General features: G+C 46.0%; 1 protein-coding gene and 1 pseudogene across 1 annotated transcript in view; both read right to left on the reverse strand.

Annotated features, from left to right (window-relative positions):
- The window catches only part of TMEM178B (transmembrane protein 178B), a 348193-nt gene that overhangs the window by 170996 nt on the left and 152855 nt on the right, over positions 1-24342 (reverse strand). The window lies entirely within an intron of this gene.
- On the reverse strand, positions 5052-11299 carry LOC118666529 (annotated as a pseudogene).

Raw genomic sequence — 24342 nt, forward strand, 5'->3', positions numbered from 1 at the left:
CTTTGGTTGAGGTAATCGGGTATAGAACTCTCCTCCCGCGGCAGGAGATAAGTAAGACTTTCCCAATATAAGTGACAAAACGTTCTCAGAATCTAGCGACAGCAATGATACCAAGAATCCTGAAGCTCAACCCTCCACATGTAGAATGTCAAACAGTTCCCTGCCTTGTCCTGGTGACAATCTCATCTCTCAGAAGGCAGAGAAAGCAATTAGGGAAACTACTGTTCTTGACACACACATTCTGACCATCAAAGAAAACCCAGGAGGCAATGCATAAGTGGCAGGGACCTCCTGAGTGGCCACTCTATCTCAGGATCTGCAATAGCTTGGGAAGGGAATGCTGCGCACAGGTGGCATGGCCATTACTCAGCCGGTGTCTATGAGCAGTAGTAATCAGGCATGCTCTTTGCCTTCTGAAAGCTTACAGTCTACACAGAAGAGCAATAACATCCACAGGCATTCTATCAGTGACAATGAGAGGCAGAAAGGGTGAGTGTTAGAGAAGCTCGAGGAAGAAAGAACATCTGTGGGGACAAGGTGCTACAGAACTTTTGACTTGAGCCCTGGCTGCCTGGCTGGTGTGGCTCAGTTGCTTGGGCGTTGTCCCATGCACTGAAAGGTTGACAGTTCAATTCCTGGTCAGGGCACATGCCTGGATTACAGGCTTGATTCCTAGTAAGGGAGGTATGCAGGAGGCAACCTGCATAAGGTCTCCTAGCTTCCAGGACAATGGCAGGGCCAGGACTGGCACTCAGACAATCTGGCTGAGTCCTGTGATCTCAACACCATTGCTCTCCCATGCAGCCAGAGTTCATGACTAAAGGCTTTGGACTTTGTCCTTTATATAATACATATATATAATAGCAAGGGAACAGTATGCGCAAGGAGCAACAGTACATGGGAAGGAAGATCCTGGTCAGACCCAGGCAGGAGATGGATTTTGCAGGGTTGTTTGTAGATGCATTGGGCCTAGCTGGGAAAGAGACAAAAAAAAAAAAAAACTGGAAGAATAACCAAGGTTGTCCTGGCCAGTGTTGCCCAGTGATTAGAGAGAGTATCAGCCCACGAACTGAGGGGTCTCAGGTTTGATTTCCAGTCAAGGGCATGTGCCTGGGTTGCAGGGTGTGAGAGGCAACTAATTGATGTGTCTCTCTCATATCTCTCTTTGTCTTTCTCTCTCTCCCCCTCCCTTCCACTCTCTCTAAAAATCAATGGAAAAAGGATCCTTGGGTGAGGATTGACAATAACAATAAAAAAATTATTTTAAAAAAATAAACAGAATAGCCAAGGTTGTTTGCCCAGAGGGACAAGAATCTGTCGGTCAGATGGGGGAGGTGAGGATAGAACGCCTGAAGAACAGGTTGGGCAGTAGCTCAGTCAGAAAATGCAAGACAAGGAACGGAGAGAGAATGACCCAAGGAACCAAATTGTCCTGCGCATGGCTGATACTTCAGGTCGTGCTTGGCACTTGCTGCCTGGATGGGGGCAGCTCTTTGGAAGAACCACATGGGAGCTCATAGCTTCAAAGGCTCCAGGAGACCAGAAGTCAACAAAGAACCAAGGACACAGTGACTGGAGAGCAAATGATGGGAGGCAGGACTCTCAAGGAATGTGGGTGTGAAATTGAAAGGAAGAAGTAAGACAGTTGCTGGAGGGGATAGGAAAATAAGTCCTCTTTCATTTTAATTCTTTTTTTTTTTTTTCTGGACAAGGAAGCTCTGCTTATTTTTATAGGCAGAAGAGGTAAGGAGCCAGCAGATGAAAGTGAAGTTACAACAGACTAGGAATAAAGGTTGGTGCAGAGTCTGGTCCTGGGTAGGCACCTGGGCTTTAGAAAAAATGAGCTGAAAATGTGATGAGAAAAATGGGTGGAAATCCAGGGCATGATAGTCCAGCAGAGTAACCCTTTGTGCATGAAACTATGAAAAGTAAAATTTCAGCTGAACAATCACAAACTATCCCAGAGAAGAAAAAGAGGGGAGACACCCAAAGAAGGCCACATGGGCCCCCTGATGGCATTCCCTGGGCCCCAGCACTAAGAGGCAGAAACAAGCATGGGGAGCAGGGACCCCAACCTGGGGAGCCTATGCTCTCTGGCAGAGACCTAAATGTATCTGTCAGCTAGGCCAGGGACTCCAAAAGTGACAGGCAATTTTTTTAAAGAGCCTTTGAGCTATGTTTGGGAGAAAAACAACCAGGAAAAGATGAATCCACTGCTCAGGGAAGACAACTTTACGCTCACAGATGGTGAGAGAAGACAGAACTCCTATTTTGCTTACCTTTCCTCAGGAAAACGATCTTGGGAGTGAGGAAAGGAAAGTAAACATCATAACGAAGTAAGTGAAGCATCAGAGGGTGAAAAGAAAATAAGAGAACAGTTGGCTTCCTTAAATGAGTTCAACTACTCAGGCTCAGCACTGAAGGTGGGTCTGTGGGGAGTGCTCAGAGATGCCGGGGGACTGGAGAGGATAGAATGTTGTCCAGATCAGTGAGAGGAGGAGGAGGGTGGTCCCCCAAAAGCCCCAAGCTGGTACCCCAAATAGAATTAATTATTTAACTGGTGGTGTGTGAGTACTTAGAAGAGAATATGTTAACTACTAGAAATCACTGGGGTTCATCTATTGTGCTAGGTAACCTCATTTCCTTATTTTGAGAGAGGCTACTAGACTGCTTGCTATGCATTTACTTATGTCTTGTCTCATATCAAGAAGGATTGAAGGTCCGTTAAAGGAACACCAAAAAATCTACTGAGACACCACAAAAGTTACAAAAATATGAAAGAGAAAACAGGAAAAACAAAGAATAAGAGAGACATTTTAAAAAGAGCCATAGTAAGAGTAATGTGAGAATGTGTAGCACAGAGTTCTATGTCCACCCACCAAAGTGAATTCTGTTCATTTGCTAAACACAGACCCTGATTCGGCTCTAAGCGTTCTAGCAGGTGGCAATCAAAGAGAAAACCTGATGGATTCTTCACTTCACACCACCGAGGACATTTTAAAAAGAAGTAAGAAGAAGACAGAAAGGTAAGGGGGAATGGATGGAGGAGGGAGGCAGGCAGAAAGGTAGGAAGAAGAAAAGCAGCACAATATACAACATTTTAGCATTTATTCACGCTCATGGGGAGAGAAGGGGCAGGGGATAGGCTGTGTTGGAGAGAGAACTGTGCAGGGGATGAAAAATAACCTTAATAACTTAGACCAGGGGAATTATTTTTTATGTTTTTATTGATTTAAGAGAGAAAGGGAGAGGGAAAGAGAGAGAAACATCAATGATAAGAGAGAATCATAGATTGGCTGCCTTCTGCACGTTCCCTACTGGGGATCAAGCCTGCAACCCAGGCATGTGCCCTGACCGGGAATCGATCTGTGATCTCCTGGTTCACAGGTTGATGCTGAACCACTGAGCCACGCTGAGCCAAGCCAGGCAGACCAGGAGAATTATGACTTGTCTTGAGAGAGCCACAATAATAGTGAGCAAGAGAAGTGCTTAAAGGTCAGTTATTACACATTATAGAAACCACACCTTCCATGCACTTGCATTTTTTCATTCAAGACAGAAGAGTTTTGTATTAAAGGGTGTCCCAAAATTCACGCAAGAAGTAATTTTGATAGAAAACACAGGTTTATAATTAAAAATTGTAAATTTTTTATTGATTCATAAAGTATACAGTATAAGGTTATGTATGGAATGGCATGTCAGGTAAATGGCTTCCACGGCTTTGCTGGCACATACGCACTCTTTTGTTGAAATTTTCCATGACCGTGTTGCATAAATGTGGCTGAATTTCGTTGATACAGCACTCAATTTCCTCCTTCAAGGCATGGGTGGTCATGGGCTTGTTGGCATAAACCTTAGACTTCAAAAAACCCCAAAGAAAAAAGTCCAACAGCGTTAAATCGTATGATCTGGGCGGCCAATTCTGATCACCAAAACGGGAAATTACACGACCAGGAAATGACTCATGCAATAATTGAATTGTCTCTCGGGCTGTATGGCATGTGGCACCGTCTTGTTGAAACCACATGTCATCCACATCCATATCTTGCAATTTAGGCACAAAAAACTGGATTATCATGTCGCGATAGCGAGCACCATTAACTGTTATTGCCTGAGCAGCCGCATTTTCGAAGAAGAATGGTCCGATGATGCCTCCAGCCCAAAATCCGCACCGAACAGTGACACGTTGTGGATGCATTTGTTTCTCAACAATCACTCATGGATTTTCTGAACCGCAAATGCGACAATTTTGTCGATTAACCAAGCCATCAAGATGAAAATAAGCCTCATCGAAATTCAGCCACATTTATGCAAAACAGTCATGGAACATTTCAACAAAAGAGTGTGTATGTGCCAGCAAAGCCGTGGAGGCCATTTACCCGATATGCTATTCCATACATAACCCTATACTGTATACTTTATGAATCAATAAAAAAAATTACAATTTTTAATTATAAACCTGTGTTTTCTATCAAAATTACTTCTTGCGTGAATTTTGGGACACCCTTTAGAAACTCAGAGTAAGAGGAGTTTTGGAGTTCGGCAGTCTTGGGTTAAATCTCATTTGCTCCACTTACCGCTTTGTTTGCTTGGCTAAATTTATTAAACAATTTGAGTTTTTCTTTGTTCAGCTATAAAACTAGAATAATTTTACCTGCCTCAAAGAATCATTGTGAAAATTAAATGAGAAAAACGCACAACTATTCCTGAGACTAGACCCAAAAGAAATTTCTCCTGAGATCCCTCATAAAGGGGACAGGGTGCAATCGGAATCAGCAATAATTTCAAGGACTTACTTGCAATGAGATACAACATACCTCCCAGAATCTCTCTAACTCTGTGTTCTAACATTATTTGTAATTCAAATTAGAGTAAAGTTTTAAGTAGAATATTTAATAGGTCACAGTGATATAGAAATACCAAGAATCATAAAGGTTCAAAAGGCTGCTAAGTGAAATAAAATGGCTCGAGGGTTCTATGAAATTGTTGCTGGTCTACAGACACTCTGGGAGGTGGTGGTGGGGACAAGGTCCCAGCAGGCACAGGCCGGGTCACTGGCCCCGGTCCTGGTGCCTCTTGGCCTTGCTGTTTCTTGTCCTCCAGCCCGCAGATGCAGGCAGGCCCGGAAGCAATGGCCTGGGGCAGGAGCCTTTGCTCCACTTATCCTCTGCATTTGGACACCAGGACCATCTTGGACAAGGAGACCGGCTTCTCCCACCTGGATATAAATGTGGCCCTCCCACACGGCCACTCCCCACTCACTGTTGGCATGCAGCAGCAGGCCACGTGGGTCCACTGGTTGCATTGGGGTCTGTAGGCCTGGATGCCCAGCACATCTAAGTACCTTATGTCCCCCTGCTGTCATTGCTGCCCCCAAAGGAGTGGATGGGATCCTCCAGGCTGCACATGCCGTGACAGCCCCACTTGTGATCATGGGTTGGCACCCCTCCCACACATCAGGTTTTATGGAAGGGGCCCACCTGGTATTCGTGGTCCCCGGAAACATACACAAAGTCTTTGCAGATGGTGCCCATATGGTCAAACGTGAACCTTGGCAAGCCTGCCATGTAGGACCAGGAGTTGATCTTGGGACTGTTAAGTCTCTACAGAAGAGAGACCTGGATTCTCATTCCAGCCACCAGTGGCCACCAAGATGTCTTCAATATAGGCAAGGTAGAAATCCACACGCACTGCTTCTTGGAGGCCACCTTGATCTACTGCTTACAGTGGGGACATACCTATAAACAAGATTGGACATTGCATCCCCTCCACTGTCCCTTGAGATGCTGCCACCATGATGATGATGAATCCCCCGAGCACAGCAACACAGTGGTAGCTCCACAGGGCTGGCAGGGGTATCTCCTTGACCCACTCTTGGTGCCCAGGTACCACGTGGTGTCATTGTGCTTCCCAAATGGGTAGGAGACCTCATCACTCATGAACACCAGGTGCTCCTCCTCGATGCAGAGTGCTGAGCACTTGGTCTGCATGACCGGCTGGGCCACCAGGCTGTTGTGGTAGCACACGGCCTCTTCCATGAAGCTCTCACAATTGGCCTCCTTGGACAGCAGCAAGCACACGACCAGCTTGACACAAGGCAGTAGGTCATTCTTGGGGATGAATGGGAAGTGGAGGTGCTCCAGCACCATGTAGGCGTGGGCCTAGCACCCCAGCTGTTGTGTCAGCCATATCAGAGCAACCTGCAGTAAGTTGTGCTTGCATTCCGATGCACCCTGCTGCTGCTCAGGTGCATGCACAGCTTCTGCATGGAGATATTCTGCAGGAAGTCAGGTGTGAAGGACAGCATGCTGAAGTGGCTCGGGATGAAGCTGAGGATGGAGGCATCCAACCACCTGAAGTTGTAGATGGAGGCCAGCTCCTGCAGGTACAGATAGATGTCCTTGCTCACCTCCTGTTCCAGGTACTCACAGCAGGAATCCACCACAGTCCAGATCTGCAGCAGGTGGGCTATCTCCAGGGTCTCCAGGATGTACACAATGTGCCACTGTCCAGCACCAGCTCCCCACCATATAAAAAGTCCACCACAGCCTTGAGGCCAATGTAAGAAGCACTGATCAGCTCCACCTCCTTCTAGAAGGCCTCGCACATGCCCAAGGTGAACATGGCACTGAAGTAGTCAAGTAGTCACTGCATGCAGCCAGGAAGTTGCAGTGAGCTGGCATGCACTGCTAGGCCTCCAGGACAATGTCACAAAGGAGGCCACATGGATGCCACTCATTCAGCCCCTGCAGCACTGTGGCCAAGGACTCGGCCCAGTGATACACTTTTGAAGATTTGCTGATCTTGTAGGCTGGAGACACTCGCGTCTGCCACCATCATAAAAGAGGTTACAGTCCCATTATTGGTAGGGTTTCCGGGATGCTGCTGTCCCTTGCTGGACCTGGCACACAATGGCCCCTAGGGCAGGCTCCAACTGGCCATGAGGAGGTGGAGGAGACGAATCAGGATGCAACCCTGGATGTGGGGACACTCACCTAGGCTGCGCGGGGGCCCATGCACAGGCCGTGCCTACCCTCCCCTCCACCGGCGCTGGAGCTCGAAGGCCCAGTCTGGTGGGCAGCCAAGGCTCCATCAGGAAGTGTGAGATCGTAAATTTTGTTAAAAGTTCTGGTACTTTATGGTGTTCTTGGCCCCTAAATATTGGCTTGATTATTTTAAACAACATTAAGTACAGATTAATTTTAGGAGGAGTTGAATACTAATAAACTCTGGAGAGCATTCCGCAACCTTCTTCTGAATGGCAGCTCAGGGTCACACATCCTCTGTGGGGGTGCATCCAGGGCACAGGTTTGGGAAGATTCAGGGTCTGCTCATTCATGGTGACCAGAGACAGCATGAGGTTGTGCAGGCCCATGTGGACAACCAATGGCCCCAGCTGGGAAAGGGTTAGAAAGCAGTGTCCCTGTCTCCAGACAATCCTATACCAAGGGCCACCATGACCACATTAATGATTATCTTCAGATGGCTCTTCTAAGGTCCCATACCATCTGTAAGGAAAGAGGTCTCACATATGCTTGTCCAGTCTGGCAGACCCAGCCTTTTATCTCACAGCCAGTCCCCCCAAACTAGGAGCCTCATAATCCTGACCTCTGTGGTGATCCATGCTCCTCAAATGTTCTTTGACTCTGTTCTCTGAACTATTCCTAACCTGCTTGGCTCCCAACTGAATTCCCTGTGTCATCATGTAACCACATTATTACAGTTTCCAATCACCCTTGACATCTTTGAAATAATCTGACCATTGCAGACCCTCATGGCCAATGGTCTACCTGACTCACCCTTCATACTGGGTTAGGACAGTGGTATTTGGTGGTCATTCCTTTATCTAACAAACCTCGCCGACCCTCTATGTTGCCCTACCTTGTTCCGTCCTAAGGTACTTTGGAATAAGATCATGGCATTCTTTGACAAATACCGCTTTCACTTTCAATTCTTAGTAAAGACACAATGGAATCAGAAAAGGTCTAGAGAAGGGCTGCTAAAACCACAAAGACAGAAAAGTCTCCTTCACAAGGATAAATTAAAGAAATTAGGAGTCTGCAAGACAAATAAATATGTTAAGAGGAGACAATGTCAAAGTTTTCAAAGTCTCAGAGAGGATCAAAATGCACTCGTAAACCAAATTCCAGAATGCCAGACTGCGACAGCATCCCTTGAAACTTACAGCAGACAAACGTAGGGCAGTTAGAAATTACTAATAACAACAGTAACACTGGTGACACCGAGAGGCAGTAGAGGGAGGGTTTAGAATCACAGAAAAATCTGCGTAAGAGCATTAAGAGGAAGTGAACATCTCCAACCTCTGGAGACAAGCTCAGCTCCCACGTCAGGTGTCCCGTTGACGACCAATAGCTGAGCTTTTAGGCGAGGTGTTGTTCATCTCTTCTGAGGATTAAATGGGACCATCCCTATCTAAGTATTTTTCACACCAAACTTTAATAAATAGCAGCAACCATGTGGCAAGAATTCTTACACAACTGAGTGGAATAAAGTTGGATACAACTCAATACAGTAGTCCCCTCTTATCCACAGTTTCGCTTTCTATGGTTTGTTAACTGCAGTCAACAAGGGTCTGAAAATACGAAATGGAAAATTCTAGAAATAACCAAGTCATAAGTTTTCAATTGAGCACTGTTCTGCATGGCATGATGAAATCTCTCAAGTCCTGCTCCCTCCCATCCAACACGTGAGTCATCCCTTTGCCCAGCGTCTCCACACTATACATGCTTCCTACCTATTATTCACTTGGTAGCCCTCTCAGTTATCAGATCAACTCTCACAGTATCCCAGCACTGTGCTGAAGTCACCCTTATTTTACTTAATAGTGGCCCCAAAGCATAAGAGCAGTGATGCTGGCAATTGGAACTTGCCAAAGAGATGCCATAAAGTGCTTCCTTTAAGTGAAAAGGTTCAAGTTCTCCACTTAATAAAAGGTTGCTAAGATCTAGTGAGAAAAAAAAGCTATCCAAGAAGTTTTAAAGATGAAAAAAGAAATTTGTGCTAGTTTTGCTGTCATACTTCAAACTGCAAAAGTTACGGGCCACAGTAAGTGCACATTAAGTGCTTAGTTAAGATGGAAAAGGCATTAAATTTGTGAGTGGAAGGCGAACAGAAGACATGCTCCAATTGAGACAACATATTGTACCAGAAATCACTGAGTCTATAGGGAAACTTCATCAAGGGATCCCCAGAAAGGAATGACAAAAAGCCATCTACTGCGAGTAAGGGACAGTTACACCAATTCAGGAAGAGATTTGGACTGAGAAATCTAAAAATCACTGGAGAGGCTATGTCTACCAACAAAGAAGCTGCTGCCACATTCCCGGCAGAATTGAAGTTGATTAGGGCTCAGTGCTATCCATGGTTTCAGTCATCTACTGGGGGTCTTATAGGATGTGTCCCCTGAGGATAAGGAGGGGCTTCTGTATGGCAGTTCTTCTGCTGAGTCCTTATTCTATCTTCAACAGGTCAACACTTTCCATAATCATATTCTGCTCTCCGTCCCTCTTTCCTGCCTCTCAGTTTTATTATTTCCTTTCCTCCTTTCTATTCTCATTCTTGGGCATTTCAGATAAGCTCTTCCACACTTAGAAAGAGGATCTAACACTAGAAATTTTCCAAAATCAAGATCATTCTGATCAGAGAAAAAAAATCTTTCTATAAAGAAGAAATATACATTAACTAACCACCATGCAATCTTCCACCCCAGTGACACTGACTAAGAAAGCTGTGCACTGAGAAGTAGAACGTCAAAGAACGGATATTGTGGCTACCTCTGGAAGGACACGAGAGATTTCAACAAATGCTTTAGACATTTGTCTTCACAATAACTCTGAAGGGAAACATACAAGGGACCCATGCAAAATTAAGAGCAGTTCAGAGTCCACCCTGGGGAAATGGTCCCCCTGGTTGCAAAAGATTGGATGGGAATCTTTAAGAAGAGGGAGACCATAGGTGCGCTCCCCACATCTCCCTGGTGCATGTCATAGGGCCAGGCAGGCAGCTGCCGGGATGCACATATCTCTGCTCTGAAACTCACCTTCTGCTTCCCCAATTCAAAAGTCTGGTATGATTTTCTCCATCCCCCTTGGGCTACGGCACAGTTGCCGGGTCCCTGGAGGCAGGGACAAAGCAATCTCAGGTGGAAGAACTTGGTTCGATTTCAGAGCCAAAGAGCAGTTTAGAGTATTCTGAGCCAACATCCACCTTTTGCTGACATTCTGAGGCCCAGTGCATTAGGGAAAAAGCTGAATCTGAGCTCAGCTCTTCTCATGTTGTTGGGTCTACCTATACCCAGGGATCATGACATCCACTCAGCCAGCTTTATGACCATTCAGTCTCCAAGTTCCTCAGTGCCAGAATGGGGACAGGAGTCCCTCCCTCGTCAGTTGTAGGAAGCACAGAATTAGATGGTTTAAATGAGATAATTCATGAACTCTACTTAGCACGGTGTCTGGCACCATCTAAGCATTTAATGAGCTATACCTACTGTTAGAGGTCTCCATTAATACTTCTTTTCCTCCTGCGCATTCCCAGTGCAGTTGGGAAGGGAGAACAAACAATGAGAACATTTTTAGATTACCTGCTCTCGACCATTCCTGCATTTTCAAGTGTTCATTTATTTAATGGGCTGTGCCTTGATTACAGTGCTCGATGGGTTTAAATTTACATTCACAAGTACGTTTGAATTTCACTAACATTCCTCTCCGGGGAGTCATGCTATGTCAATACCTTGCATCCAAAAAGGCTTAAACTGGTGTCGTAAACGACCATTTGGACTCTGTAACAGAATTGTAAATAGAGTGATAATTAACGAAATTCCCAATTATTCAGAGTTGTCTTTCACACTCAGGAACATGGAGTGAAGTAATGACCAAAGGGGGTGAAAAAGGAAAGCTCCATCGACTACAGGCTTTAACTCTATGAGTTATTCTTCACAGTTGAATATTATCTTTGATTCTTCCCTTTCCCATCCGAGTCTGTTTCTCTCCCTCCATCCTTTCCTCCTCCCTTTAACACTGCTCTCCTCAAGGCCAGGGTTGTGGGCATCTTATAAATGCCAAACCGAAGGGCACTTTTCAGGCCAGACAACCATTTCTTTAGGTTCTCCCTTCCCTAGTCACTGAGAGTCCTGCTATTTCTCAGGGCTCTCCATCTTAGTTTAGAGTAGTTTCTGCTCTATTGTATCTTCTAAACATCTCTTCCTTCTATCAGTTCTTCATCCCTGGTGCTCTGGCCTATTCAAACTTTTATCACTGCTTACCTGGACCACTGCCATACTCCCAAATAGGTTTCTGGGTCTCCAGGGTCAACTCCCCTGCTCCCCAACCTCCAGTGGCTCTACTCCATTGGCAAAATGCTCATTCAAAAGAGCAAATCCCATCACATCACTCTCCTTCATTTCCTGTCACCTGCAGAGCACTATCCAGGCAACTCCATGGAGCACACAAGTTGGTGATGGATTGGCCTGGCAGCCATCCCTGCCACATCTCTTAACATCTCTCCACGCATTCCACTTGCCTCTCCACAATGCCATGCCCTTCCCTTTGTACAGATGCTGTTCCCTCTGCCTGAAGTGCCCTGTCCACCTCCAGGGCTGGCAAACTCAGCCTCCTGGTGAAAGATTCAGGCAGAGGGTTCTGTCTCCCTCCGTGGCACACAGCACAGGGAAGTCACTTTCCCAGGGTTCACTTGCACTTTGCCTTCACATTCTCTAAAGTTCCTGAGAGGCAGAGCCCATGCCTTCCTGAACTGTGGTCCTGGCCCCTCACAGGCAGGTGGTGCCTGCCAGCCGCTTGCTGCTCAACCTGATGGATGACTAGAGAAGCAAGGTAAGTATTCCTTTAAAATGACATTTTTAAACACCGGAGAAGGAAAATCGGCAGCATCTCTGTGTCTGCTCACGCGAGCGGCGTTCTGAGCAGTTTTCGGGAAGAAAAAAAGCCGGTGGGTCTAAGCGATAGCGCCAGAACAAGCTTATCCCCGAGGCGCTATTCAAATTCCACGCAGTGACTTCCTTTTTAATTCATTTTTTATTCCAGGTGCAGCCCTGCAGCTATTTTAAAACGGGGACTTAAAATAAAGTAATACTAAGAGCTGGAGTTATCACAGGCTCCTGCACAACGGGGCCCTTGAACCCCCCCGACCCCCCAAGCCCTCCACACTTCTTCACGAACCACAATATCCTTCCCCCGGGAGGGAGAGAAGGAATAAGACAGGAGCTCCCTTGTCAAAGGATTGTGCTTCCCTTTGCAAAAGCATTCTTTCCTAGGTTCACCGTTCATTTTGAAAATATTAATAGTCGGCAGGGGCAGAGCAGATGCTGGGCAGGGAAACAAAATACCCAGGAATGGACGCTCCCTCGGTGTGGTGGGCAGGCCCTCCCGGCAGCCCCTGAGCGCACATGCTAATACCAACCAGGCCCCAACCAGCCCATGGAATTGGCATCTCTACTGCGGGGGCGGGGGACACAGATAATTTAAATGCATGTATTCTGGAAAGTGCTCCATGCTAAGGCAAGCTGCCCCAGGAAATGGGGTTTTGTGAGTGGTGCCCAGAGACCCAGCCCTGCCTCGGCCCTGCCTGTGTCAGCAACAACAACCAGGCCTGTTTCTCTAACTCATTAATGAAAAAAAACCATGCTTGAATCACTGGCCAACGCCAGCAGGGAGTCCACAATATTAACGAAGCCCCGCCAGGGGCCTTCCCCAAGCATGGGACCATGGCCATTTCGTGCTTGCTCATCCCAGGCTCCTTCCCTCGTTCTGGAAATAGCACCGGTCCTCCAATTTGGGAGTTCCTTTCTCCTCATCTCCCGTGCAAAAGTACAGCACACATCTGAAAGGAGGGCCCACACCATCTCCTTCACCAGAGTTACAGGTTGGAGGAAGCCCATCTGACCCAGACCAGGCCACTCCGAGCCCTGCCCTGAGGAGGAGCCTGGGAGGATGGGTGGGCAAAGCCCCAGGTGTCCCACCTTTCCCTTCCTCACCCCACCAGCCCACCCCTGGCCATGGGAAGTGAGCTGACACTAAGTTCACCCAACTTGGGTTTCTGTCACTCTTTTGGACAACCAAAGAGCCCTGTGCATGACACAAGGTCACTGGAGTTCACTTGAGGGTTTTGACCTCCATGGTCTCAGAACTGAATCAGCTGAGAACTTGCAAATCCATGGAGGTTTGAACGGGAAGCCTCCGCCAGCTGCAGAGATGACCATCTAAGAAGTGCAGTGCTCCCTGCTCACAGCCGATTCCCCAGAGGCACCCCAGTTCTTTCCAGTAAGTTGGGTCACTGCGGTCAGACTCAGGACGCATAGGGGGGGCTGCCTAGCAGCACACTGCACACCTTTCCTGCCAGTCCACACCGGCCTCAGAGACCCAGCATCCTCTGTCAGCTGGGAGCACGCGCCTCTGAACTCAGGTCCTAAATTAAACATTGTCCTGCTGCCGAGGGTGAAAGAGGCCGTCTCCCCTCCTGTGAATCTCCACAGCGTTTGCTGCACCTACCACTAGCAATTACTATTTACCATCAGTGACAGCCTTCAAGTTAGAAAGAATTGGACACTGCTTCCCAATTTTTAAAATTTCATAGGCTCATAAAATCCACCCATAAAAAAAGGCTGTTAACTTACTATTTTGCTAAGCAACAATTATTTTAAGAACACAATACAACTTATTAACACCACCCTGTCATAAAAGAAAAAGCATTCTCTGAGTAAAGAAAAATGAAAAATATCTGAAAGATGAAATCTCAGGATAAACAAATGAGAAGTTTACTATGCTGCCATGGCCTCCTCTTCCTCCTCCCCCTTCTCCTCCTCTTCCTCCTCCTCCTCCTCTCACTCTTTCTACTTGATTTTTCTATTTTGCTTTGGACCAGGGGAAATTGCCTCACAGAGCAGTACCTGTCGGTAGGGAAGCATTTCACCTTGTAAGTTCTGTGTTCCAACTAACCCAAGGCAAGGACCCTTCCACAAAGAGCAGGTGGCCTCTGGACTTTACCAACAGGATCTTACCGCGGTGAGGCGTTTGCAGGTTGCACAATGCTCACACATGCTCTGCTATCATTGCATTTCACTGCATGGTCACCACATTGTATAGATAAGGCAGTTAAAGTGTGCACCCTGCTCCAATGGTTATAAAGATTTTCCTTATATGGGGCCCACTCTCGCCTCCCTCCAATGTCTATCCTTTGGCCCTTTAGGTCAGCCCTTTGGAAATTTCCTTCTATATAGTTGTTTTAAAATTTCACCTTAAGTCCTTTCTTCTCCAGACTAACAAGACCTTGCTTTGTTTCTGCAAGGATGGCAAGCTTCTGTGTGAATCCTACACTCCACAGTGCCGGTAACATGTAGATAATATTTGTTGGCGAGTGAAAGAATGAACTGCTCTTCATTCGACATGCTTTCAAGACCCTCACTTTCCTGGCCATGTCCCTCAAGGGACACTTGTATTTGCTCTGGCAGCCACTCGCACTGCTGGCTCCTATGAGATTGGAGTCAACAGAAATTCTTAGCTATTCCCATTTTTCTGAACTTCTCAACTGGTATTTTATGCCCAAGAATGGGTCTCTTTTTTTTTTTTAAGTAGTATATTCACACATCAATTTTATTTATTTTGTGTTTTGTTTCTTATGTTTCAATTACAGTTGACATTCAATATTATTTTTTTAACATTTCAACTCATATTCTTTTTTTCTTTTTCAATTACAGTTGACATTCAATATTATTCTGTGTTCGTTTTAGATGTACCGCATAGTGGTTGGACAATCACATACTTTACAGAGTGATCCTCTGGCATTTTCAGTACCCATCTAGCACCATACATAGTTATTGCAACATTATCAACTCCATTCCCTCTGCTGTAATTTACATCTCTGTGACTGTTCGGTAACTACCAATTTATACTTCTTAATCCCTTCACTTTTTTCACCCAGTCCCCCAACCCTCCTCCTCTCTGCCAACAGTCAGACTGCAAGAACAGCTCCTTTACATTTAATCCTCTTATGTTTCTTATTGTTAAGCTGCAAAGTCAATGTCTCCTACATTTATCTGACTCTTCATATCTTATCTCTCCAATTAGGTGTTAAGGTTCTAGAGATGGTATCTTATAAACTTTAAATAAGGAATGAGTGCAAGTGTTCGGCATGGTGACAGGCAGATATTTGATAAGTATGCACTGGTTCGTTAAGCTCCACTTTTATCCTAATATTCCTCGGGACTCTGATGAATCACATTTAAGTCCCAAGGGTTCCCACCTGAAGATTTCTTCCAACTGTCCCTGCTTACCCACCTATTGCCAGCTCTGACTCATGCTTGTCCCCCTAGAACCTGCTGGATGCACCCAAAGCAGCCCACTTACACCCAGACACACCTGCTCTCTATAAATGAGCCCCCGCCCCAGTCCCCATCACTGCCTTCTCCAAACTCACTGCATGCACAGCCCCGCCCTCTACATTTCCTCCACATTCCCCTAGCATCTCTAGTACATTCCCTACAGGAAAAATATCTGATGTAAACCTCTGAATGTTTGTATTAACCAACGAAAAGGAAGAAACTTCATTTACTTTAAAATGGGATCTCTCTACAAAATAATTTGTCATGGGATTTATTTCAATAAAAGACCCCTTTAGTCTATTTAAAGTAGGACTTGATGTGCCCATCTGTGCTTAGCTCATGACTTTCCCTAAGCACATCCATCATCCAGGGAGGTGCTGGGACCTTCACAGAGATTGTTCTCTGCAGCGATGCTGGTTCCCAGAGGCCTTGAGCTCCTCTCTGTCCCTGCCTGCGTGATGATGAATTCTGTCAACAAATAAGTGGGTAGGTAAGAAGTGCTTTCTCTGCACCCTGTGTATTTCGTAGTTTTCCCATAGACAGAATATTGGAATTAAAGAAAACACAGAATTCTATCTGGAAGGGAATATGAGATATGCACATTATGGACAAGGAATATGAAGCTGGGCAGAGAGGATTACAACTACTTTATCCCGCTTTCAAGCACCAACAGTTCTTCTATGAAACCCACCCATGAGAATCTCCTGTAGAAGCTCAAGATGGCAAACTATTCAATAGTCTATTGCAACAAAGTAATCTACCAGTAAATGCCTCACTGCATATATTAGTCAAAACTTCAGCCACATGTATCTTTATCTATTCAGGCTGGCCTTGAATTTGCCTTCTTTGACGAAGCATTATACGTGGACAGGGACTTCTAGGGACCCTGCACAGTACCGGGGACAGTACTGGGCACAGGAAACTTTTGGCAGACCTGCTTGCACACTTACTAGTATAATTAGAGCAAAGGAGGAAATGAAAACAGATGCCCAAGCTCTCTTCAGTTATAATTAATGGTCAAGTTGTTGAAATAGTATTTGTTTAGGTGGCTAATAATCACTGTGCTATTATTTGTAGAATGCTGTGTTTTGGTTTGGTTGTTTAATTCTGTTGTAGGTCAGTCTCTTATTTGTGCCTTAATATCTCTACAAAAATGCCTCAATTTCTCACTCACTCACTGCATCTCAGGGACCCTGACAGTTTGAAAAGGTCATTTTTGCAGTGTTGTTTGTTTTAAAGAATAGTGTTTTGTCTTAGAGAGAAGATGGGAGAGGGAAAAAGAGAGAGAAACATCAATGTGAGAGCAGAACATTTATCAGTTGCCTCCTGCACACCCCTGTACTGGGGATCGAGCCCACAACACAGGTATGTGTCCTGACTGGGAACCTTTCGTTGTACTATTAGACGACACCCAACCACTGACCCACACCGGCCAGGTGTGTAGTGTTGTTTGTTAAAAAGCACAAGCTGCTGTTATATCTTCAAGTCATGTCCTGAAAAGGGACGTGTGTGGGCTGCTCAGGGGAGGTGTCGCAGGGAGCCCGCTAGCAAGTGGCGGGAAGGAAGTCCTCAGAATCCCTGACTTTTGGGGCAGAAAAGAAGGTGTGCCTGGGGACACTGTCCCTGGAACAGGGGCCCTCGGGACACTTGGCAGAATGACCGAAAACTAGGGAATTGTGTTTTTTTCCAGTGACAGAGCATAGCTGATACTGAATGTTATTTATAGATTTGACTTTAGCAGCTTTAAACCATTTTTCTTGTTTCCTATACATCATTTCATGGAAATAGCTGCATATTATTCCTTTTTTGTTTTAGAACTAAATTACCCTTTAAATCAGGGGGGATTGGAAGAGTGAATTATGTTAGTAAAATCTTCAATTTGCTTTGCACAACATCAATTCAGTGAAATGCACTCCAGCCTTCATAGGTAATGGCCTGAATTTAAAGTAACATAATGGACAACAGGGATTTGTTGAACACATACTATGTGGGAATGTATGCTAATCACCACAGGAGATGTGAAATGCACTGGGAGCTGCCTTCTGAAATGCACCACCCAACTGAAAACAAAGACATGAAAATGAACAATAATACAAGGTGGTGAATGGTGAGTAGTTGGAGATACCTGCAATATGGGAGCCCATAAAAGAGCTCACTTCTCTCTGGGGTGTCCACAGAGGAGCTGGGATTTCAGCTGGGCATTGAAGCATGGAGGGAAGGAGGCCTGAGCAAGGGAACAATGTGTGCAAGGACATGAAGATGAGGCAGAATAAGGCAGTCCTGCATAGTGGGGAAAAGCAAGCTTAAATCCTGACATGAGCTGTGTGACATTGGGCAAATTGCTTCATCTCTCTGAGCCACAATCATCTCACTGGAAAAGGGGGATACTAGAGGAATCTAGTTCACAGGATCATTGGGAAGAGTCGAGGAGATAATGCAGGTGAAGCACTTAGCAGAACCACACTTGGAACAGAGGATAAGCCCTCAGTACCTGCTACCTACTGTTATACTTGCAAGGGTGGTTGTGAAAGAGCACGCGCAACCCCTGGGTTGAGCTCTATGATGGAGCTAAGATCAGTGATGGGAGGACATTGTTTTGCAACGGCAACCTACAGCCAGAGAGAAGTGGGCCATGGAGCTCCATGGTGCCTGTTACAAAAAGGAATGTAAGGGAGTGACTGACACAGGAAAAAGGGTCACAGTCATCACCATCAGACTCTTCTCACCTAGTGATAACTACTATACACAAAGTCAACTCACCTTTGCCCAGCTCTTAAAATACTTACGCTCTCTCCACAAATCTCATTAAAGGAATGTCAGAAGGAAACCAATCCAGGGAAATACTGAGGATGGTGCATTATGATCCCCACACTCTCAATCCTACCCCGCAGGAAACCAGAGTGACTAAAGGCAGAGACATCCGAGAGTAACTTCAAGAAGGCTGGGAGCATGGAGGGATTTTGAAGCATATCTCCTCCCCACCCCCAGCTTCTCAGAAGACTCAGTTATGCTGGAAGAAGACTTACTGGAACCTGAATACAGCAGTATGCAGAGGGGGGGCGGGATTTGCTCATCCAGGAACCACGGCAAGGGTAGGGATACCTCTGTTACTGGTGCAACAGGCAAACTGGGGACACAATCAGGGAGACTTTAAGAGCCTATGTCTGATGTACCTGGCTTAGAGCAAGCACTTGCAACCAAAAAGCCTGCAAAGTGGCTTCCTGTCGGCTAGTGCCAGCACCCCCAGTGAAGATGGTCCAGAAGGAACCTACAGAAATAGAGAGAACCGGGGAGTTCGCGAAGGCACAGAGGGACTGAGGGGGCTGAGCATGGAAGCATTCTTCCACACTGGGCTGAGCTGCCCAGCTGAGTGGGCAAAGTGTGGTGGCATTTACTGTTCCGATTCCAGGAACGGAACAACGGGGTACACCAAGGACACTAAGGACATGGTAACACTTATCAACAAAGGCCAGCAAGAGCTATGGCTTTGATGGTTAAGAGGCTTATAAAGAGAATTTGTCTTTCTTTCAATCACTTTGATTAAGCTTCAACTAGAACTACATAGTGTTTATTGAAAAAGCCCATACTTGAACTGGAAATGATGCTTTGAGGAAGAATGGTAAAAGCCAAAACAAAACAGAAATGATTGAAAGTAGTGAAACAATTCTTGGTGAATACATCTGACAAACAGAAATGATGTAAAACTGTGGTGTAATATATATGTTGCTAAACTGCATAAAAATTTAGGATCAAAAGAGAAATCTACTCAAAGAAAATTCCTAAATTTCAGTTTCTTAATGTCAGGGGGTGTCCTTTCCCCAGAGCTGTAGACCCCCCGCCTGAGCATCTGAGCTTGAACCAGGTGCTCCCTGGAGCTGAGGCCACCCACCTGAGCTTGAACTGGGTGCTCCAAGAAGATGTAGTCTGCTCACCTGAGTGTCTGATCTTGAACCAGATGCCACCTGGAGCTGTAGACTGCCCACCTGAGCTCTAAGCTTAAACCAGGTACTCTCCAGAGCTATGGACTGACCATACAAAAATCAGAAGTGGAACCAGGTACTTCCCCAAAGGTCTTGACTTCTGCTACTAGATTCTAAAGCCACACCATGCTTATAGTACCTCAGGCACACAGTTCTCTAATCAAAGGGCATAAGCACATCAGTATTTGGGGCAATCTATCTTACTACATGTACAGTCACTGCACTTGTTATTGTTGACCAGTGACAAATATAGGCCTCAATGTAATTCTGTAGCTCTATATAGACACTATGGCATGGGACGCAGTACCATAAGTTAGGTGAAATGAGCCTTGTGTTCCCATATCAGCTCCAACATTGACTTTCAGGGTGAACTTGAAGAATATGTATTAAGCACCTGCTAAGTGCAAGCACCAGCTAGGTTGTGATGTTGAAATGGTTGCCAGCCTGGCCCCTCCTTTACCCCCACTTAGAGGATGAAAGGTAGAGAATCACACCAGTGAGGCCCTCAAGAGGCTCTGAAAGAAAAGCCTGTCCCCAAAGAAGGATCCACCATGAACTATCCAGAAGGATATCCCAAATGCTGGTGCCAAAGGCTGGCAAGGCCCAAGGCCCAGGGAACAGCAAGGCTGGGCAGTGGCTGGCACCAACAGAGTTTCAGGCTCCAAGCACTCCCGAGTCTCTGCAGACATAATTTGGTTCTCAGCCTGATGCTGTCAATACATCAACCAGGGATGCCCACATTGAGGCTTGTGCCCTGGAGGATGTTGGTTTGAAGCCAAGGCTGACCTCATGTGGAAGAGGAGGAGGCCAAGGGTAGGTGACGATGGGGTGGTCTAGGGAGTGAAACCCTCAAATATCTCTATCACTGAAGTCTCAAACCCAACACTGGCTCATCCTTGTTTTGACTTAGGTGATATCCCCTCTTTTCAATTAAAAAGGAAGAACTGTACTCTAGGTAGGAATAACTTACCATGCCCCTAATTATTCGATTCCTCCTTAGGAGAGGCAGGAAGAACCTATAAGCATAGAAATTTGAGGCAAGTAGAATGTCCAGAAATCAGGGGAAAGGGCCAAGAAAGGTTAGAGTTTTGCTTCCCTGCTATTTTGCCCTTGGCCACCCACTCTTCTGGTTCTAAGTCAGCTATCATGGCGGATTCTTTCTGTAGTCACATGCCTGCCCCTCTCTATCACAGCCTCAGGTCAGAAGAAAGGTCAGATGACACAATGGGGGACCTACTGCAGCTACCCTGGCCAAGGACAAAGGCCCTGGGAATGTCACCTGGCTTCAATGAAACGAGAGGCAGGACAGCTATAGGGAAAGAAAAGAGTCCAGGCCAGCTACACTTATAGAAACTCCAGCTGCAGCAAGAACACTGACATGCTCCATAACTTGGGTCTGGGTCTCCTTCCCTAACTTCAGTTTATAGACAAATCTTCCCATGTAATTAACAACTCCTTGATCATCAATCAACTAAAATGTGGTATTTCTGGAAAATGTTCTGTAAATAATAACCCACCGTTTCAGATCTTCATCCCCATACAATCCATCGCTGGTCCTGAGACTAAAGGCAGCAATGGCTTGTGGAGGAGCAGGCCAGGAGGTGACAAGATTTCTTCAGCTTCTCTAGAGGCAGCCCCCCGTCCACTGAGAGATTCATACACTCTTCCTTAAGCCAAAAGCCAGCAGGAATCTACACCCTCCTGGGACAGGGAGGATAGCATGCTGAACCCACCAGGAACACTCTGTTGACTAACAGCTCCGGGTGTCCAGCATCTGCTGAGAAAGCAGTTAAAAGTAGAATTCTGAGGTGTTTTCTTTAAAAAATATATTTTATTGATTTTTTACAGAGAGGAAGGGAGAGGGATAGAGAGTTAGAAACATCGATGAGAGAGAAACATCGATCAGCTGCCTCCTGCACACCCCCCACTGGGGATGTGCCCACAACCAAGGTACATGCCCTTGACCGGAACCGAACCCGGGACCTTTCAGTCCGCAGGCCGACACTCTATCCACTGAGCCAAACCGGTTACGGCCAATTCTGAGTTATTAACAGAGAATTGCTGGACACCAGAAACTAGACTCATCTCTCTACTCAACTGTGCCAGGGCCACTGGGGAAAGGTGTCCGCCCTCAGGCACGCCCTCGGCCAGTGAGGAGAGCACTTAGTGAGCGAGGTTCCAGGCAGCCTCAGAAGGATTCGGGGAAGTTGAATGAATGAAACTCTCCCACAGACAGAGTCTTACCTCCAAACAAGTTTTACCAGGAAAGCAGTTGCTCAAGGCTATAGCACCTGGGGTTCCAACTTCAGTATTTTTCTTAAGAAACTTAGGAGAGTCTTTAAGAGCTATTGCCTCATTTAGGCCCCAAGCAGCCTCTTTGGTTAAGGTCTTGCTGACCAAAGCCCTGATCATGCTCCAAGATAAACTGGATCATGGATCAGGAGGAATTCAAGGAGGAAGAACCTCAGGCTTCCCAGGATGAGCACATGGAAGACCCCAAACCCCAGCCAGCAACTGCATCCAGGGCCAGTGCTGGAGGTGAGCTTCAGTCCAATTAGCAAAGAATCCTGAGCTGGGGAAAGCCAGACCTGTTGTCACAACAATCCACTTCCTAATCAATTAAACTCCACTGGCAGAAAGGGAAAGTTGTTAGCCATTGTGACCATATTTAAAAGTTGTGTGGCTGGAGGAATGCCTTTATATGTTGTACCCACCTATCTCTGGGGTTCCTAGAAAGAGAGTACTGAATTTGGGGTCACAAAATCTTAATTCTCTATGAGTTACAAGGTCTTCAGCAAGTCCCTGAACCTCTGTGAACCTCAAGTTCCCCATCCATTAATATGAATAAACACAATAAAACTGAACTCCAGGGATGTTGTGAGGATCAAATGAAACAATGTACATGAAAGTACCTTAAAACTATAAAGGGCCACAACCATGACAAGTACTATTTTGAAAGAACTTGGGAGCCTTTGGAAAACACAGAAAGCAACAGAAAGGCTGATCCTGCTCCTTCAGTCTTCATCTAACCCAATCCCAGATGAGATGTGCCCTTGCCTAATTGCCCTGTGCAGCTACCCACTCATTTATGCAACAAGCAGTCATTAGACATCCCCAGGGCGCCAGGCACTGTGCCAGCTGCTGGAGACAGCATAGATGAGACACTCTTCCTGCCCTCAGGAGGCATAACCTGCCTATTCCCACCACCAGCAAGATTCCTTCTCCCAGGAGCAAATATAAACCATCTCCTTCCGGGTACAGATGAACAGGCCTGAACACACAGCCTGTGAGCTGCCCGAGGTTAAGTCTTCCCCATCACCTTGGCCTTTCAAAGTCTTTCTTTCAAGGAAAAACCTGAGGTTCCTGGCGGACCCAGCCTCAGTCTTAGCAGACATAGAGTCTTTTGAAGTAAACATGTTAAATACTAAACCAGAGGTTTATCTCCAATCTGGAGGCCATGTTAACCATGTCCACCATGGGGACATGTAGCAGGTCAAGTATAGACAATGAAGTCAGAGAGACCTGGGTTTTAATCTTGGCTTTGTCAACTGTGAGCCTTGAAGCTTACTACTTAGCTTAAAGCACTACTCTAAAATTCAATTATCAAAAACTTGGGTAATAATACCTACCCCATAAAGATATTCAAATAATTAAATGTGATGGTGCTGGTAAATAATTTAACAGCTTGGCATTTAGAAGCACTCTATAAATGGTAGCCATTATCTATATATATAAAAGCCTAAGCAACTGACCTTTCGACTATTTGCTGTGATGTGCACTGACCACCAGAGGGCAGACACTCAACACACAGGCATGGAAACATGGAACAGACTGATGAATCTCAGAGGGAGAGGAGGAGGACAGGAAGAGATTAACCAAAGATCTTATATGCATACTAGGGGCCCAGAGCACAGTTTTGGACCAAAACTGGCTCTCCAACATCCCCTGAGGAGTCCCGGACTGCCAGAGGGTACAGGCCTGGCCGAGGGAACCCAGTGGTGTGGGCCTCTAGTTATTTATAATTACAATCAATTACCATCATCATTACTATCAAAATACTTACAAAACATAGCCCATTTCTCCTATGCCCCCTTGAAATCTCCACTGCCTGTATGGATGTACAGAGAAAGCAACACCTCCATCAACCCCAGAGCAAATTATTTCTAACTGTGGACCCCAATTCATCTTGCCTTTTTTGAAAAAACTAGCTCTCAACCCTGGAGGTTAGGATGTATTCATCCTTGTTTTAACACTCCCCTGATTGTTGAAAGGAAAGAAAAAATCACAATCTAAAACAATATTTCACAAATCCATTGGACTTCATGTCTCCCGCTCTATCTATAATAATAAAAGTGTAATATGCTAATTAGACCAGACGTCCTGCCGGACAACCTTCTGGACAAAGCCGGGGCTGTGAGGGAAGCCAGGGTCTCAGGTGCCTGCTGGCAGCTGGAGGGAAGCCTGGGTCCCGGGTGCCAGAGGGAAGCCGGTGCCGGCAGCCGGGGGAAGGAAGGCCTATTCTTACATGAATTTCGTGCATTGGGCCTCTAGTTCATACATAATAGTGCAGTACACTACTCCCCTGCACCCTTTTCCTTCCCAACTAGAGGCTTTTCCTCATCCCACACCTTCATCTGTGGTTCTTTCACCTCCATTGTCACGATGGCCAACTGCCTCTTACAGCTCCAGTACACCCAGCCTTAACTGAAAGTCTGTGTAGTAAAGAATTAACCTTGCCCAAAGAGAGGGCTGCCTTTCTCTCTGGGCTTCTGGGAGGTAATTCTGAGTCCTTGGAAAGTAATGCCTGATAGGAGTGTTGGTTTGCTTGGGGCCTTTGGTCATGCAGGGTAGTATAATAATGACACGTAGAGTTGGGGCTTTAGGTCATGTGATATCAACTCAACCCCAAGAGGTGCTGGAGACTGAGGACAACCATATGAACTATGCCTACATGATGGAGCCCAAATAAAAACTAGGGACACCAAGGCTCAGTGGGCTTTCCTGGTT

This window comes from Myotis myotis, unplaced genomic scaffold, assembly GCF_014108235.1.
Source record: "Myotis myotis isolate mMyoMyo1 unplaced genomic scaffold, mMyoMyo1.p scaffold_m19_p_11, whole genome shotgun sequence".
Lineage (NCBI taxonomy): Eukaryota > Metazoa > Chordata > Mammalia > Chiroptera > Vespertilionidae > Myotis > Myotis myotis.